The sequence below is a fragment of the Peromyscus californicus genome, unplaced genomic scaffold (genome assembly GCF_007827085.1).
Source record: "Peromyscus californicus insignis strain IS unplaced genomic scaffold, ASM782708v3 Scaffold_8__1_contigs__length_139910024, whole genome shotgun sequence".
Taxonomy (NCBI): Eukaryota; Metazoa; Chordata; class Mammalia; order Rodentia; family Cricetidae; genus Peromyscus; species Peromyscus californicus.
The window spans coordinates 14,401,352-14,414,831 of NW_026294606.1; the positions used below are offsets into that span (position 1 = coordinate 14,401,352).

A 13,480-nucleotide genomic window follows, 5' to 3' on the forward strand; every position below is an offset into this window, starting at 1 on the left:
TAAACAAAAGTAACACCCCTTAAAATAATATTCTACTACACTTCTGCCTTGCCCTCTTTAGTAGCTAGGATTCCTTGCCAAACCTTAGAAATATTAGAGCTCCTATTTAACAAATATCAATCTCTGAATCATCTTTAAGTCCAGGTCTGCTGATAGGTTAACAGTGGGTTAATTTTTCTTGAATTTTTGCTCATAATTTTTGGTTGAATCATAGACATTTGCCTGTGGGAAAGCAAACTGAAGCAGATATTGAGCACTCATGGCCAACCTCTTATCATGCTGCTAATATGGGGAACTAACTCAGTGGTAGTCAACAGTTGAGCTGGATTTGGGGTTAGTATTACTACTAATTTAAAAATATATTTTTATTATTTTTAATTATGTGTATGTGTGTGCACATGAGTTCAGGTACCCTCAGAGTCCAGGAGCATCAGATCCCCTGGAGCTGGAGTTACAGGCCCTGACATGGGTGCCTGGAACCACATTTAGGTACTCTACAAGTACTTATTGTTTACTGCTGAGGTATCTCTCTGCATCAGGATTTTTTTTTCTGTGTGTTATGGGGTGTGTGTGTCGGGGGGAACAGTCCTCACTCTGTTACATGGGCTGCCCTAAAATTGTGATCATCTTGCCTTATCTTCCCAAGTGGTTGAGATTGCAGGCATGTGCCACCACTGATCAGTGTTGGTGTAGGATCACAGACCCAATGAATATCTTGTCCTTTCCATGGAACCAGAGGGTTTTTACTGCTGTTCATTTTTCAGAAGCAGTTATCTTTGTCTTGGCATCAGGAGTGATCTTATGCCTCTCCCAGAGACAGATGGGTTGACCTTCTCTCTTGGAAACCATGGATTTGTTTTCATTACTTTGCCATCTCACCTTCAGTCACTTGAAATGTCTGATTCTGACAAGGTTTGAGGCTTTATGCCTGTACTCCAGCAGCAGCTGATCAATTTTTGCATGTCTGTGCTACTGATAGTTCTTTCTGGACTTCCATCGTGGTCAAGTCTTTCTGGTTCAATGCTTTTGTGTGTGTAATGATATGGCGTGAGTGGAAGGCCTTGGCAGGTGGAGCCAAGGGGCCCCCCAGAGGGTGAGGCAGACACACCATGCAGAAGCAGCAATGGGCTTTGGAATGGCATGTTGGAAAGTCACTCACACCCTAAGCACAGCATCCCCATGGAAAGAGATTATTGTAGAAATAGAGAAGAAGAGAGGAAAAGAGGGAGAGAGGAAGAAAGAGAAAGGGAGGGAAAGGGGAGATGTGCACACCTCATGGCGGGGAAGGGAGGAAGGAGAGAAGAGAAAGAACAAGTTAGAGGTTTTTCCTTAAAAGAGGATTACATCAGGATTCAGGGCAGGTCCCCAAGGGGCAGGCCAGAATGCCAACTGTGTATGGTTCATTTCTCTCATAGATGGACAAACTATGACTTGGAGATATTTAGAAAAAATATTTCTTATTCAAACCCATTTATGCCCATTCTTTTACATATTGTGGATAGTTCACTTCATGGTATAGTGACAGAGTAATTAGGATAGAAATCATATAGCCTTCAATCCTAACATATTTCCTATTTGGCCCTTCGAAGAAAGGTTTGCTGACTTCTACTGTAGGTTAAGTACTTAGAAATAGTGCTGGATTGTATGGCAAGGGTATGTTTAACTTTATAAGATACTGTGAAACTATTTTCCCACTATCAATATGCAAAAGATGTCCACATCTTCTTCAATACTTGTTTATTTTTTCCTGATTTGGGGGAGTGGGTTGGTATTTTTTGACACAGGTTCTTAGTAGCTCAAGCTGGTATTGAACTTATGAGCCACCTGCCCCCTCCCAAGTGCTGAGATTAAAGATGTATGCCACCATGCCTGACTCAACCCTTGGTATTTTTTTCTTTCTTATTTTTAAGCTGTTTTGTCAGGTGTTCAGTTCACAAAGGTCTGTGGAAGAAACAGGGTCACTCTAGGATGATTTTTAGCCTTTACAGCCACAGGGGAATCAGCTTCTGGTGAACTGACTATAGCTTTGCAAAAGGCTTTTTTATTGTTATACAATTTCCACCTTAGCAAGTCAGTTTCTGCTCACCAAACCTCTTATCTGAAGCTCTACAAAGAGAAACACCAAAGCAGTTCTCAGCCACAGAACTCTCTGGTTTTCCAAGTTCTTCTGCAACCAAGTTTTGCATAAACGTTGAACCTTTTCGAAAGCACTCAGATAAGATTTACATACTTCAAACAGAAGATAGCTGTCACAAAAGGCAGATCAAAATCCAGGTGCTAACACTCCAAATCAACCAGCTGCAAAGCTCTGTGGGAACTCCCTCTACATAAGCTGTATTAGAAGTGTGTTTATTTTCCTGATTGTTGACAGTGTGTCTTTACATGTTGCTGTCCATTTATTCTCTTTGAAGCTTCATTCCCTGTTTTTTAAATTATTTATTTAGTTGTTTATTTTCTCACTATTCCTTTGAAAATTCTTTATATGTTCTGAGAACAGATACCTCTTTGTAATTGTATTTTTCCAGGTGTGTCTCCCATTTTGTACTTTTCTTTTCATTTTCTTAACAGGTTTGCAAAACAGATTTTTAAAAATTTAATGAACAACTTTTGTTTTTGAATGAGTCATGCTATGTGAGTCTGTACCCCATAGATGATGAAAAACTGGACCAAAGCAAAACTAAAAACCAGCTGAACAAACTCTAAAGTTTGTATCTCCATGTCTGATGTCCAAACACTCTTCAGAAATCCAACTCCTTTCAGCTTTGTTGACTACAACACAATTCTCTCTCGGGCTTGTTCCACTCCATGTTAGCAGCGTTCCTTGGCAGGTACCCCATGGCTCTGTCATCTCCAACATCTTGGGGTCTTCAAGGCAATCTAGGCTTTACCTTCACAGCTTTAGGCATTGGCCTCTCTGGGCCTCCATTCAGGGACACCCCAAACACATGCCTGGCCTCAGTGGCTTTCCTTAGTCGTGGAGGGAGATTCCATAAACCCTTTCTTCTGTCCTTGATTCTAAAGCCAGAACCACATTGTTCTGCTTGCTGGGACTGGAACATGGCCCCTCCATCAATTACATCTTTATCAGTTTTCTGTCCTTCACTCCTAAGCTTGGCTGTCCTGAAACTTGCTTTGTAGACCAGACTGGTCTCAGACACAAAGATCTGCCACCCTCTGCCTTCTGAATACTGGGATTTAGGTGTGCACTATCACACCTAAGCTGTTCTTTAATTCCTTTTCACAAGTTGGAAGGTTAGCTGGGCGGGGTCTTTCCCTGAGGTCACCACTCCCTTTATTCCATTTCTCAATCTGTTTATCTCCTTGAACACAGAATTGAGCTCCATTCCACTTCCTGATGCCCCTTTTCTCCTTAATCTGTACATTTTTTATTTTTTTCTTGCTCAGCTTTCTCCTTTTCATTATAAATCTTCATAAGAGTGAACACTATTAACCACATGACAGAGTCTATACTAAGCAGTTTTCTGATTTCTTCAACCAATGGAATTAATTCAAATCTCTTCACTTTAGCCTCAGGCAGACTCTTTGGACAGAGGCAAAAAGCAGCCACTCTCTTCACCAAAAGATCACGAGACCAGTCTCTAGGCCACAGACTAACATTTTTCTCCTCTGAAACCTCTTGAGCCAGCCCCCACACTTCAAATCACCCTCAGCACTACTGTCTCCCATGTTTCTATTAGAATGGCCCATTAAGCCCTGCTTAAAGTGTTCAACTGCTTTTCTAATTCACAGTCCCAAAGACCGTATTCCTCCAAACAAAAACATGCTCTCACCTATCAAAGCACTACCCCATTCCTTGGTACCAACTTCTGTCTCAGTTTGGGTTTCTATTGCTGTGAAGAGACATCACAACCACGGCAACTCTTATAAAGGAAAACATTTAATTGGAGTTGGCTTACAGTTTCAGAGGTTTAGTCCATTATCATCATGGTGAGAAGCATGGCAGCATGCAGGCAGACAAGGTTCTGGAGAAGGAGCTGAGAGTCCTACATCTTAATCCGCAGGCAGCAGAAGGAGACTGCTTGCCACACTGGGCGTAGCTTGAGCATATAAGACCTCAAAGCCTGTCTCCAAAATGACACACTTCCTCCAAAAGGCCACACCTCCTAAAAAGTGCCACTCCCTATGGGCCAAGCATTCAAACACATGAGTCTATGGGGGCCATACCTATTCAAACCACCACAACCGTTGATGGCTTTTCTCCCTTAGTACACATAGCACCTTCTAACTATGAAAGCAATCATTCAGGGATGAAGTTTTCAGGTCAATACCAGCTTAATTTCTTTATGTCCTGTGACCAAAGTATGTGCTATCTTCAGCAACAGGGTCTTATCAAATTCTGGTGGGCAACCAAGGGCAGTGACAGTAGCCTGTATGGCTTTGGGCATTTCTGGCTCCTGGGTTAACCAACAACTTAAAGGGAGACATCTGACACCTGGCACTGGGGTTTTTACTTAATAACCGGAGGGAATAACCTGTTTTACTTAATAACATCAGGGAAGAGCATTATACTCCCCCCCCTCAAAAAAAAAAACCCCAAATACTGTCTTTGTTAGGGTTTCTATTGCTATGATGAAACACCATGACCAAAAAGTTGGGTGAGGAAAGGGTTTATTTAGCTTACACTTTTATATCACTGTTCATCATTGAAGGAAGTCAGAACAGGAACTCAAGCAAGATAGGATCCTGGGAGTAGGAGTTGATATGGAGGTCATGGATGGTGCTGCTTAATGGTTGCTCCTCATGCCTTGCTCAGCCTGCTTTCTTATAAAAGCCAGGACCACCAGCCCAGGGATGGCACCACCCACAGTGGGCTCAGTCCTCCCCATATCAATCACTAATTAAGAAAATGCCGTACAGGCTTGCCTACAGCCTGATCTTATGGAGGCTTTTTGTTTGTTTGTTTGTTTTTAAATTGGGGTTTAGCCCATGTCAAGCTGACATAAAACTATCCAGTGTACATACAACATGGAGTACAGACTGTTTATTATATATATATATATATATATATATTAGTTTTTCAAGATGGAGTTTCTCTGTGTAGCCTTGGCCTTCCTGGAACTTGCTCTGTACACCACGCTGGCTCAAACACAGAGATCTGCCTGACTCTGTCCCCCACATGCTGGTATTAAAGGCATGTGCCACCACTGCCCTGCTTGTTTATTATAATTTCAGTGAGTTTAAAAAATAGCTTGTTATTCACTCTTGTTCTATTGTATGAATATTTTATAGACAAGATATAGTGTTTTTTTTAAAGTATCTAATACATTTTCCCTGAGATATTTTTTAGACTTTGATGACCAAATGCATAGTGCTTATTTACTACTTAAAAAATGTAAAATAGACATTTTTTGTATACTGTCGTTAAGTTGACCACCTTTATAACTATGTGTACTAATCATCATAACCAAGGTATTAAACTTTTAGGCATGGTGGTCCATGCCTGTAGCCCTGGCAATGGGATGTTAAAATAAGAGGATCACAAGTTCTGGGCTTGCCTAGTGTGGTAGTTTGAAAGAAAGTGGCCCCCAAAGGGAGGGGCACTATTAGGTGTGTCCTTGTTGGAGGAAGTGTGTCACTGTGGGGGTGGGCTTTGAGGTCTTTTTTGCTCAAGCTTCCCTTAGTGTGACTGTCAGTTGACTTCCTGTTGCCTGCAAGATGTAGCACTCTCAGCTCCAGCACCTCGTCTGCCTGCAGGCTGCCATGCTCCCTGCCATGATGATAATGGACTGAATCTCTGAAACTGTAAGCAAGACCCCTCAATTAAATGTTTTCCTTCATAAGCATTGCCATGGTCATGGTGTCTCTTCACAGCAATAAAAACCTAACTAAGACACCTAGGCTATATAATGAAACCCTATTTTAAAAAAAGAAGAAAAGAATTGTTCCAGCAACACATATTTACACAAACTCTTTGTGCTATTACCCTGCAACTCTTAACTCCTGGCAAAGCCAGAATTAACCTATTTACCCATTGAACCACATTTGTGCTGTTTCAGAGTTTAGTGAATATACCATATTAGAATTATATACATATCATGTTGGTAAAATGCTGGAGGGATGATTCAGCAGTTAAGAGCACTTGTTATTCTTGCAAAGGATCCAGGTTTAATTTCCAGAACCCATATGGTGGCTCACAATCATCTGTAACTCCAGTTCCAGGGTATCATATGCCCTCTCTGATCTCTGAAGGGACCAATCGTGCACATGTGTACATACAACGTGGAGTACAGACTATATACAGACAGACTATATATATATATATATATATATATATATATATATATATATATATATACACACACACACACACACACACACACATACTTATATACTAACATAAAATACTTAAGTCTAGTATAAATTGTTTTTATAAGTTATATAATAGATTTGTCTTGACTCTTTCAAGAGAGATACTATACTTCCATTATTCACAATAATAAACTTTCACTGCAGTATAATTGTTTATTATTAGAACACATCTTTTGGTGTGCTTAATTAATAAATTTAGTTTTATCATTGTTATATGTGTATAGGAAAACATTGTATATGCAAGATTTGATATTATTTTGGTTTTAGGCATTCACTAGAAGCCTTGGAAAGTATCTTTCATGCCCCTCACTCATGGAGGATATATCCCAAGACTTCTAGTGAATATAAATTTTCTTTTTCCTAGAGCAAGTAAGCAAAACTGGAAGGAATCATGAATCATAAGGATATGTTTGGTATGTTTAAGCTTATAATAAATTACAAACTGTTTTCCAAGATGATCATACTATTTTGCAATACCAGCACTGTATGAAAGTGAAGAATAATAATATTTAAGTGAATTATTACTAACATATAATTTAGATTCATTTCTAGGAGAACATAGTAGAGTTTTTAATCCCAAATTTCTCTTTGTGCTTTGCTTTGTGCTTAAGAGACATTTGGAATCATTTTGGTTTTCTGACTACTCTAGTTGAAATCGAAATGTTTTTGCAAACATTTTGTGAAAAATCCATTACATATGTTTTACATTTGCTAAAGTTTGGACTTTCCTTAGGAAAAATAGATGCATTGTAATCAATCCTACAGTGGTAAGAGCCCCCACCCCACATGTGCACACACTCTTTCTGTAAGTAATTGAAAACTATGCATGCTATAGTAATAATAGTAGTCTTGATAAGTACAAAAGAACTGTACTTCTAAAGTTCTTTTAATATTACATTACTGTCATCAGGTTGGTGTTTGTGTATCTGTGTACTCTGGTCATTCTATGATTTTTTTTTTTCCTTATCACGTGCTGAAGTGTTTGGTTTTTGCTTACTTGGTTAATGGAATCTAGTCTCTTTTGCTTATAGGCCATATTGAAGAAACTGCTGCTTTTTTTAAGGTGTATATCCTTTGGAGAGTAATTTGTTTACTTAGACATTTTCTTTTTCTTTCTTTCTTTCTTTCTTTCTTTCTTTCTTTCTTTCTTTCTTTCTTTCTTTCTCTCTCTCTCTCTCTCTCTCTTTCTTTCTTTCTTTCTTTCTTTCTCTCTTTCTCTCTTTCTTTCTCTCTCTCTTTCTTTCTTTCTCTCTTTCTCTCTCTCTCTCTCTCTCTCTCTCTCTCTCTCTCTCTCTCTCTCTCTTTCTTTCATGTGACAGGGTTTCTTTGTGTAGGCCTGGCTGTCCTGGAACTAGCTCTGCAGACCAGGCTAACCTCTATCTCATAGAGGTCCACCTGCCTCTGCTTCCTAAATGCTGGGATTAAAGGTGTATGCCACCACTACCTGGCAGACAAAATAATTTTTATAAAACAGTTGAACAACAACAACAAAACAACCCTATAGCTTCCCGTCTAAATTTCACCTTGCACTGACTACTGCCATTCTACTTTCTGTTTGTTTGATTTTTTAACTACATTAAGTACCTCACAGAAGTGGAATTATGAAGTATTGTCTTTTGGGAGGGGACTGGATTTAGTTGGCACAGTATTTTTTAAAATTTAATTTGATTTGACTGATACATTAGAAAAATAAAAAAATTCATAAGTATGCTGTTTTGATATATGTGTTATATATTGTTTGAATCAAGTTAAATATGTCCTATTTATATTTGTTTACATTAATTCTTACAGCTTTCTGAAATATATGATGCATTATATACAGTCACTCTTGGTATAATATTAAGGTATATCCATAGTAGTATGTGTCAGAAATTCCTTGTTTTAAGATAGAATTCTGTTGTAAATAAATATCACATTTTAGTCATCCATTCATCTGCCTGTGGACATATAGGTCCTGTCCTAGAGTTTCTATTGCTATGAAGAGATACCATGACTGAACTCTTATAAAGGAAAACATTTAATTGGGGCTGGCTTACAGTTCAGAGGGTTAGTCTGTTATCGTCATGATGAGAAGCATGGCATCATGCAGGTAGGCATGGTATAGGAGAAGTAACTGAGAGTTCTACACTTGCTCCCCAGGCAGCAGCAAGAAGAGACAGTATTACACTGGCCTGGCTTGAACATCTGGAACCTCAAAGCCTGCCCCCAGTGATATACTTCCTCCAAAAAGACCACACCTCCTCCAACAAGGTCACACACATCTAACAATGCCACTCACCATGGGCTTGTGGGGACCATTTTTATTCAAACCACCAAGGTCCTTTCCACATTGTAATTATTTGTTATGAACATGAGTGTACAAGTATCTCTTTGAGTCTGTCTTCCTATCTTTTAGGCATATACCCAGAAGTGAAATTGCTGGTGTGTGTGGTAATTCTACCTTTAAATTTTTTTTTTTTTTTTTTTTTTTTTTTTTTTTTTTTGGTTTTTCGAGACAGGGTTTCTCTGTGTAGCTTTGCGCCTTTCCTGGAACTCACTTGGTAGCCCAGGCTGGCCTCGAACTCACAGAGATCCGCCTGGCTCTGCCTCCCGAGTGCTGGGATTAAAGGCGTGCGCCACCACCGCCCGGCTTAAATTTTTGTTTTGGTTTTGGAGACATGGTTTCTCTGTGTAGTCCTGGCTGTCCTGGAACTTATTCTATAGAATAGGCTGGCCTTGAATTGACAGAGATCTGCCTGCCTCTGCCTTCTGAGTGCTGGGATTAAAGGTGTGCACCACCATTGCCTGGTTCTCTACTTTTATTTTTTTTTAATAATTTATTTTTATTTTATATGCATTGGCGTTTGGCCTGCACATATGTCTGTGTGAAGGTGTAAGATCCCCTGGAACTGGAGTAACAACAGACAGTTGTGACCTGCCATGTGGATGCTGGGAATCGAACCTGGGTCCCCTGGAAGAACAGTGCTCTTAACCACTGAGCCATCTCTCCTCTCCCTACTTTTAATTTTTTTGAAGAACTGCTATGGTAGTATATTGTTTGTAATCTAAGAAATAAAGCTTTCCTGAAGATCAGAGGACAGAGCTAGCCACAGAGTTAGCCATAGAGGTCAGGCAGGGGTGGCACACACCTTTAATCCTAGCACTCAGGGAGGCAGAGGCTGAGATCAGTATGGTTTTCTGTGAGTTAAAGGCCACACTGGGCTACATGAGATTAATCCAGTCTAAAAGAGAAACAGAGCCAGGCAGTGGTGGCACACACCTTTAATCCTGGCACTAGGAAGGTTAAGACAGGAAGTGATATGGCTGAGCAGAGAAAGGAATATAAGGCGGGAGGAGACAGGAACTCACTCTCCTTTCAGGCTAAGGAATTGGTGAGGTAAGAGGTGGTGGCTGTGGCTTGCTCTGTTTCTCTGATCTTTCAGCTTTCATCCTGACATCTGGCTCCGGGTTTTATTATAAGACCATTTAGAATTTGAGCAACAAACTGCCATTCTGTTTTCCACAGTAGCTACCTGCTGTTAAGTAGTATGTCTGTTTACATGGGTTTAATACAGTTGGCTATTGTGTAGAGTTCCTCAGTTTTCTGCTATCTGGCTGCTGTAAATATTGTAACTGTCCTTTTCCTGATTGCCTCGTTTCTGAAAAGGACAAATAAAAATGGAGCATAAAAGGTCACTAGCCCTTTATATCTTATAGAAACCCCTTCAGCTGGGATAAGTAGAAAGGAGTCTAAAGACTTTTTTTTTTCCTTCGTTTTTTTGCGACAGGATTTCTCTGTGTAACAGTCTTGGCTGTCTTGGAACTAGATCTGTAAACCAGGCTGCCCTCGAACTCACAGATTCACCTGTGAGTGCTGGGATTAAAGGCATGCACCACCACCACCACCACCACCACCGTTGTAGACAGAAGTTTTCCTGTGTCCCACCTGGTCCCACAGCCGCTCAGTCCCAAGTAAACACAGAGACTTATATTAATTACATACTGTATGGCTCAGGCTTCTTGCTAACTAGCTCTTTCATCTTAAATTAACCTATTTTTATTAATCTATATGTTGCCATGTGGCTATGGCATTACTGGTCTGCTGGCATCTTGTTGCTCCTTGGGTGGTGGGCTGGTGTCTCTTCTCCCCATCTGTCTCTTTTCTTTATCTCTGCTTGGATTTCTCACTTGCCTCTAAGCTGCCTTGCCATAGGCCAAATGGGAACAACATATATTCACAGCATACAGAAAGACATCCCATAGCACACTGCCCCACAACTTTCTGTCTTTTATCTGCACCTCTGTGATCAGAAGCAGTATCAGCTATCAGAGCACACAGATGCCGTATACTGGGAGTGCAGAGTCCTTTTTTTCTCCACCCAGACTTTACCAGATAGCTGTGGTTGTGCCAAGAGCTGAACTTGACTGAAGTGAACCCCAATTTGCTGTCTAAGCCTTACCCTGAATGTTGGAAGCCTTCCATAGATGCCGAATTTCCACAATAGCTATATCAAACAGGGTTTACCAGTGGAATTGTCTCAGTGGGAAGATGAAATTTCAGGGCATCATCTGAAAATCATCACATTGAAGTATTTCTTTTTTTCTCCCCTCTACATGTTTTTATTAATTTCTTGGGAATTTCATATAATGCATCCCGATCACACATGCTTCCCATTCTTTCCAGGTCCTTCCCACCCTTGTGCCCCACCCCCAAGGTCCAGTTTGTGTTGCCCATATACTCAATGGAGCCTGGCCAAACTCCAGTGACCAGCCCTTTAAAGAGAACTGTGTCCTCCCCCATCCCACTCCCACCCTTCACCAGAAGACATCAAGTGTGAATAGTTACACTTTAGCATCTTTATCACAATTTGTAAGGATTCTTAAATAGCTTCATGTCTGGACTATTTCATTTAGGAGGGTAGGGAGAGAGGTTGGCACAGAAGCCTTCAATGTCTCTCATTAAGTTATGAGTGCAGTCATCGATCAATACCATTGCAAAAGAAGCTTCTCTGCCTATAGCAGCTGGAGGTATCATGGATCATGGATATCAACATGATTTCCAGTGGCAGCCCAGATCACGGACATCAACATGGTTTCTAGTGCGCGCTATTTATATAGGTACCCTCAGAGGGCAGAAGAAGACATTGGATACCCTGAAACTGGATTTCTAGATAGTTGTAAACTACCAGATGTAGATGATGGAAACTGAACTTGGGTCCTCTGAAAGAGCAGGAAGTGTTCTTAACCACTGAGCAATCTCTCCAAACCTGTTGAATAATTTCTCAGTCTTTTTATTTATGTTGGTGACCAAAATAACTGAAAATTGACCACTGGAAATCCATTTGAACTGGCTCCTATAGCCATGTGATACTACTTTGTCATATCTTCAAGTACTTCTTTGTAATTTGATATTAAAAAAGGTTTTCAGAAATTGCAATACATAAAACCTCTTCTGCCCCATCCATGGATTGAGTCATTTCTCTGAGGACTTTTAGTGGGGACTAGTATTGGAGACCAAGATCTGACACATGATATGTTCACTGCTATTGGAGTGCTTTGTTTCTTGGCCTTTTCAGGAGACAGAGCTAGAAAATTTGTGCTAACAAATTTTTTCTAACACACCAAACCATATCATCTTTATACTGCTTTTATACATGCTCCTGTTTCACATTTCCATGTTCCTTCTTCCACATTAAGACTTACCATTTTTTGGTTTTTTTTTTTTTGGTTTTGTTTTGTTTGTTTGTTTGTTTGTTTAGTAAAAAATTGTGAGCCAAACATGGTGGCCTATGCCTTTAATCCCAGCACTCGGGAAGCAGAGGCAGGTGGATCTCTTGTGAGTTCAAGGCCAGCCTGGTCTACAAAGCCAGTTCCAGGACAGCTAGGGCTACACACACACACACACACACACACACACACACACACACACACACACAAAAACCCTGTCTCAAAAAACCAAAAATAATAATAACAATTTGCTTGTAATGGATTGTTTCAGTTTCTTTTTAAAATTAATGACATCAAAGTCTTAAATGTATTTTTGAAAGTTTTCTTTTGGATATGGAATTCTTGGTTGACAGTTTGAGCTTTTAGGGTGTTTTCTACCCCTAATAATATTAACATTTGGCTTTAAAGATACCCTTTTATATTAAGGATTTGACATGAAGTCTGTTGTATTTCTTCTCATTGTTCTATATTAATGAAACTGGTTTATAATTTGGTTGTGGTAGTGGTTACTCAACTCTGTTCATTTGACATTAATTATAAAATTGTATATCAAAGAAAGAAGTTTGGTATCTCTGAACTTAAAATACAAGTATTGTAAGGATACTATTTACTGTTCACTCTAGTCTAAGAACACAATAATAAAAAAGCTAGTTTCTGGTTTCACAAAGCCTGGTGCCAACATCCTAGCTGTGCTAGACAAGAGACAGGAAGAAACACCTTGAGGTGCCATGTGAGATAGAATGACACTGATTCACTAGCAGGAAGTCTAAGAGGGAAAATAAACTTATTAAAGCATCGAGTCTATAAGTAGCACTATCCAGGGTTGAGAGTCCATTGGTGGCCAGGTGAACTAGCAACATTCATCCTCTCTATACAGTGTTGCTTCACAAAGCTGAATGGTACTTCTCCTTCTCTATAGTATTCCTAGAGTCCACTGGTGATGGGCTGGAAGAAAATTGTCTGGGATCTGGTGCTTGATGGGCTAGACAAGTGGCACCTCAGTCTGTCATGTCACCTCATTCAGTGATGCTTATCCTATCCACAGTGTTCTGTGAGGATCAATGGCAGCCTGCTGGACCAAGAGTACTTATGCTTTTCACGGTGTTCCTTTTCTGTACCATTTATCTCAAAGCCAGATTTTATTGGTTAGATGCCAGAAGTATTGGCATTATTAGCTAGCTTTTGCTCTTTGTATGACTAGCAGTCCAGGAACAGCTGACTTACAGAAAAGTAGTTTTTCTTTACAGATAATGCTAACTTGCCTAGTTCCCAGTGTACTTTGGAGAGGCTAACTTTAATTCTGTCTAGTGGGCCTCCAATGTTCCCTTACCAGAGAAGTGCATTTCAGGAATAGGGTAGTTGATGCTGAAGTTCCACTGCTTTCAGGGATCATGGATAAAGCTTACAAAGAAGTAAATGAGTGAGATCATAAACATATGGTAAT

The 13,480-nt window shown here is 40.0% G+C and overlaps 1 protein-coding gene across 2 annotated transcripts in view; it reads left to right on the forward strand.

Annotated features, from left to right (window-relative positions):
• Nucleotides 1–13,480, forward strand: part of Cenpp (centromere protein P) — a 214,727-nt gene that overhangs the window by 27,427 nt on the left and 173,820 nt on the right. The window lies entirely within an intron of this gene.